The sequence below is a fragment of the Vulpes lagopus genome, unplaced genomic scaffold, assembly GCF_018345385.1.
Source record: "Vulpes lagopus strain Blue_001 unplaced genomic scaffold, ASM1834538v1 ctg1092, whole genome shotgun sequence".
NCBI lineage: Eukaryota > Metazoa > Chordata > Mammalia > Carnivora > Canidae > Vulpes > Vulpes lagopus.
Window position 1 is genome coordinate 8,853 of NW_024570370.1, and position 5,705 is coordinate 14,557.

Below are 5,705 nucleotides of genomic sequence, written 5' to 3' on the forward strand. Positions count from 1 at the left end.
CTTCATTCCGGCATCATCAGTGGACCCTCTCTTTCTTTCTTTCTTTCTTTCTTTCTTTCTTTCTTTCTTTCTTTCTCTCTTTCTTTTTCTTTTCTTTTTTTTCCCTAGCCACTTCTCAACTCCTTACGTCAGCTGCCGCCTGTCTTACTCACCCAGGTAGCCTCGAAGTCTGCAGCACATCTCTTTGGTAGGCTGCTGCCCTGCCACCCTCAGGGGCATGGGTTGGGATTTGGGGGGGGGGGGAAGGGGAACGACGTCACGTTACTGAAGCAGACGGCAGGAGCGTATTGGCAAATGACACTAGGACACCCCGGACACCCCGCAGGCCCACCCGAGGGCCTGCTTGGAGCGCACGAACACACGTAGGGCACGTTCTTCTCTTCACGCGGCGCGGCAGGCAGCGGAAGGTGCGGGATGACCTCCAGGGGCTTGGCGTCTGCAGCCAGCCATCAGGATGAACTCAGGGATGCCTCCGTGGAGGGTTTTGGTGGCTCCGTGAGCTCCTTTCCGAAGCTGCTTGTAGTTACAGGACTGCTGAACACGCATCCAGGAGTTTCTTGGTGAGGTGGGCATCTGCCACGGGGTAGGCCTTCGGATTTACATCGGCCTCAGTCATCTCTGCGTATCCGCGGTCCCTGTGGGTTTCCTGTAAAAAGACGTGTCCTGGGAGCTATCACCGTCACACTTAACACGGATGACCAGCTTTGCCCCCACCCACCCCCACCCCCGCCGCCGTTGGGGTTGGGGTGGGCCGTGGGATGCACTGTGCTCCCGTCACAGTTTGTGGGCCCTGGAATGGTGGTGATCGAGATACACCCCTCCGCCACCTCATTACAAAGAAACAAGACACGTGTGGTGTCTTGTTAGACCCCACAGGCACAGCAAAGAAAAGGAGAACTACTTATCCCCTTGTTCCACCGGGACCGACCCGGATGGATGCCCGAGGGTCCAGGCCCCTAGGGACGGGCATACTCAACTTTTGCTGTGAACTCAACGGATTAGTTAGGTTGTGCCTCTGAGGATTTGTCCACGGAAACTACTTCAAATGATCGATTTTGTCTGTCTCGTGTACTTTTCCTTGTTACGAGCAAGCAGGTAAAAAAAGAAAGAAAGAAAGAAAGAAAGAAAGAAAGAAAGAAAGAAAGAAAGAAAGAAAGAAAGAAAGAAAGAAAGAAAGAAAGAAAGAAAGAAAGAAAAAGATGAAAAAAGGTCTATAGGTTAAACTTTTACAATACCTTCCCAAATCTTTGGTGACCTGGAACTTTGAAGGTGTAACTAGCTTAATTGATAAATTGGGTTCAGTTCACCGGATACCTGGCGTCTGTCTTTGCAACAGAAGGTAAAATACTAGAGTGTGAGTCAACGAGACACCCAAGGTGGGTTTTTTTTGTTTGGTGGTGTTGTGTTTTCCTCCTCCACCGCTTGCCCTTTTCTTCCTTCCCCCCTCCCCCCACCTCAGTTTTTGTGTTTCTCTTTTGTCTGATTCAGGAAACCTGCAGATACCTGGGTGTGTTAGTAAACGTGTTTCAGGTGTGTTTGTTTTTTTTTTCCTTCCTCTTTTTTTTTAAATTTTAATTCACAATTCATGAGACATACACGCGCACACACACACACACACACACACACACACAGGCAGAGACACAGGCAGAGGGAGAAGCGGGCTCCCTGCAGGAACCCCCGATGTAGGACTCGATCCCGGGACTCCAGGATCACGCCCTGGGCCGAAGGCAGGTGCTAAACCGCTCAGCCACCCAGGGATCCCCTGTTTCGTGCTTCCTTAACAATTGTATCATACAGGGCAGCCCCTGTGGCTCAGCGTTTTAGTGCCACCTTCAGCCCAGGGCGTGATCCTGGAGTCCCGGGATCGAGTCCCACGTCAGGCTCCCTGCATTGGAGCCTGCTTCTCCCTCTGCCTGTGTCTCTGCCTCTCTCTCTCTCTCTGTGACTATCAAAAATAAATAAAAATTAAAAAAAAAAGGTTTAAAAAAAAAAAAGAAAAAGAAAAAGATGAAAAAAGGTCTATAGGTTAAACTTTTACAATACCTTCCCAAATCTTTGGTGACCTGGAACTTTGAAGGTGTAACTAGCTTAATTGATAAATTGGGTTCAGTTCACCGGATACCTGGCGTCTGTCTTTCCAACAGAAGGTAAAATACTAGAGTGTGAGTCAACGAGACCCCCAAGGTGGTTTTTTTTTTGTTTGGTGGTGTTGTGTTTTCCTCCTGCACCGCTTGCCCTTTTCTTCCTTCCCCCCTCCCCCCACCTCAGCTTTTGTGTTTCTCTTTTGTCTGATTCAGGAAACCTGCAGATACCTGGGTGTGTTAGTAAACGTGTTTCAGGTGTGTTTGTTTCTTTCTTCCTTCCTCTTTTTTTTAAATTTTAATTCACAATTCATGAGACATACACACACACACACACACACACACACACACAGGCAGAGACACAGGCAGAGGGAGAAGCGGGCTCCCTGCAGGAACCCCCGATGTAGGACTCGATCCCGGGACTCCAGGATCACGCCCTGGGCCGAAGGCAGGTGCTAAACCGCTCAGCCACCCAGGGATCCCCTGTTTCGTGCTTCCTTAACAATTGTATCATACAGGGCAGCCCCTGTGGCTCAGCGTTTTAGTGCCACCTTCAGCCCAGGGCGTGATCCTGGAGTCCCGGGATCGAGTCCCACGTCAGGCTCCCTGCATTGGAGCCTGCTTCTCCCTCTGTGTCTTTGCCTCTCTCTCTCTCTCTCTCTCTCTCTCTCTCTCTCACACACACACACACACACACACACACACACACATCAAATCTTAAAAAAAAAAAAAATTTGTGTCCTACATGTTAGGTTTTTACAAAATGAACAGCGGAGAAATAACAAAAAAACCAGCAGAGCCAGGCAGTAGGTTCGAGAGTGCTTTAATGGGGAGCGCTCCTGGGCGAGGTTCCATGACTCGGAGAGGTGGCCAGAGACAAGGAAGTCGCGCGGGGTTGGGGACTGTGGGGGTTTTTAAGCCTTCTTGGTTCCGGCTCTGGATCCGGGTGGGTCCCTTGACAAATTAGACAAGGGAACACTGTGTCCTTAGGTGATTGGCTGGGGGGGTGGGGTGGGGGGTAGTATCGGGGGAGGGGGTGGGGGTCGGGGTGGGGGTGGTTCCTGGCTGGAAAGTCCTGGATGGAAAGTTTCGGTTTCCCATCTAGGCTTCGACTTACTGGAGATGATGTGGTGGTCAGGGCTGCTGCTTTGACGGGAAGATCAGCCATTTTGAACCAGTTTGAGATGTCCGCCATTTTGGGTGCCCCTGTCTCTCAGCCAGCCCAACAATACATACGCATACACACACACACACACACACACACACACACACACACACACACACGTGTTTCTAAAAACTATCACATGTATTCATCCATTTGACAATCTAAGGATTTCTGGTATGATAGGCAATGTGCCCGTGGTTCCTACTGGCTTTTCACCAGAGACTGAGGTTTCTAGGAGTTAACAGTCTGCCGCCTGGGTGGCTCAGCGGTTGAGGGGTTGAGCATCGGCCTTTGGGTCAGGGCCCAATTCTGGGTCGGCGGGGGGGGGGGGGGGGGGTGTCCGAGTCCGGACCCATTTCCACATCTGGCTCCCTGTGGGGAGCCTGCTTCTGCCTATGTCTCTGTCTCTGTCTCTCTCTCTCCCTTCCCCCTTCACAAAGTGCTCGCTCTCTCTCTCTCTCTCTCCTCTCTCCTCTCTCCTCGCTCAAAAAGTGTAAAATAAGTACAATTTTTAAAAATCTGCCACATGGAATCGAGACTACTGGTTAACGACAAGGAAAACAACCTCTGTGTGTGAGATAGTAGGAGACATGTACAAAATGCGGGTGGTGGTGGTGGTGGTGGTGGTGGTGGTTAAAGAAAATGAATCTGTCCTGAAATGACTCTGGCTTTTTTTTTTTTTTTAAGATTTTATTTACTTCTTCATGAGATGAGAGACACAGGGACAGGCAGAGACAAGGGAAGCAGGCTCCATGCGAGGACCCTGATATGGGACTCAGTCCCAGGAGTCTGGGATCACGCCCTGAGCCCAAGCCAGACGATCAAAGGCTGAGGCACACGGGCGTCCCAAAGCCCACCTATTTAGAGAAAGAACACTTAAGACTGACGGAACGGGGGATCCCTGGGTGGCGCAGCGGTTTGGCGCCTGCCTTTGGCCCAGGGCGCGATCCTGGAGACCCGGGAACGAATCCCACGTCGGGCTCCCGGTGCATGGAGCCTGCTTCTCCCTCTGCCTGTGTCTCTGCCTCTCTCTCTCTCTCTCTCTCTGTATGACTATCAAAAATAAATAATTAAAAAAAAAAAAAGACTGACGGAACGGAAAAAGAAATTATAGAAGGGATTTCTGAAGGAGATTTTTGAGATTTGTTTTTTGTTTTCTTTTTTTTTTTTTGGATTTTATTTATGTATTCATGGGAGAGAGAGAGAGAAAGAGAGAGACAGAGACAGACAAAGAGAGACAGAGACAGACAGAGAGAGAGAGAGAAAGGAAGAGAGACAGAGACAGAGAGAAGGGGAGAGAGACACAGAGAGAGACAGGCAGAGAAAAGAGAGGCAGAGAGATAAAGAGAGACAGACACAGAGAGACAGAGAGATAAAGAGAGACAGAGACGGAGAAAGCGAGACAGAGACAGAGAAAGAGAGAGACAGGGAGAGAGAGAGAGAGAGAGAGAGAGAGAGAGAGGCAGAGACACAGGCAGGGGAAGAAGTAGGCTCCACTGGGGAGCCCGATGCGGGTCTGGATCCCAGGACCCCTGGGATCAGGCCCTGAGCCAAAGGCAGACCTTCCACCACCGCTGAGCCACCCAAGGCGTCCCAGAAGCAGACTCTTTGGAAAGTAATTGTAGGCGTGGTCAGGACGGACTGAGATTGGGAGAAGTGGGTTTTACTAGTATACTGGTGTACAACTGAGATTTGGCTCTTCTCTCTGCTAAAATGACGAGATTCTCTTGCATTGGTAGTCTACTCTTGATAAGAGTGTGAACAGAGAAGAAAAGACAAAGACAATGTGCTTTTTTGTTTGTTTGTTTGTTTGGCTTGGCTTGGCTTGGTTTGGTTTGGTTTGGTTTGGTTGGGGTTTTTTTGTTTGTTTGTTTTTGGGTGTGTGTGTGTGTGTGTGTGTGTGTGTGTGTGTTTCTCCCTTTACCTGCCCAGAACAGCAAGGTTTTTAGATTCCTTTTTTTTTTTTTTTTTTTTTTGGTGGTTGTTGTTGTTGTTGTTTAACTTTTTCTGTTATTTACTTATTTATTTTATTTTTTGGATTCGTTTTTATCCGGTCTTCCCCTACGTAAGAGTGAACACTTCTCCACGTTAAAGGAGCTTCATTTTGGGGGACAACTCTAAGAGCACCTGTAGAATCTCCTAGGGGCCACCTTGGCGAAAGAGACAATGAAGATTTCCGTTTTGTTATGATCCGTGATCCTTTGTAGGCATGTGCCTTGAAAACTTCTGAGACGTTTTTGGTTGGCTGGTTGGCTGCCTGGCTGTCTGTCTACGGGTTCCTTCATCCGTTCGTGGATTCTCAGCGGATCCCAGAAGGCCAAACCCTAAATAGAGTCTCTTGACTACTATAGGTCGTTTACCTGTTATGGGAAGGACCATGAGAAGCACTGTCAGACAAAGAATCATAAGCCCTCTTAGATTATATTGCGTGGGTGAGTGCTGCCGGTGTTCCAAACACG

The 5,705-nt window shown here is 49.2% G+C and overlaps 1 pseudogene; it reads right to left on the reverse strand.

Moving 5' to 3' along the window:
• Positions 1 to 300: 300 nt before the first annotated feature.
• LOC121483783 lies at positions 301 to 2,258 on the reverse strand (annotated as a pseudogene).
• Positions 2,259 to 5,705: the final 3,447 nt, after the last annotated feature.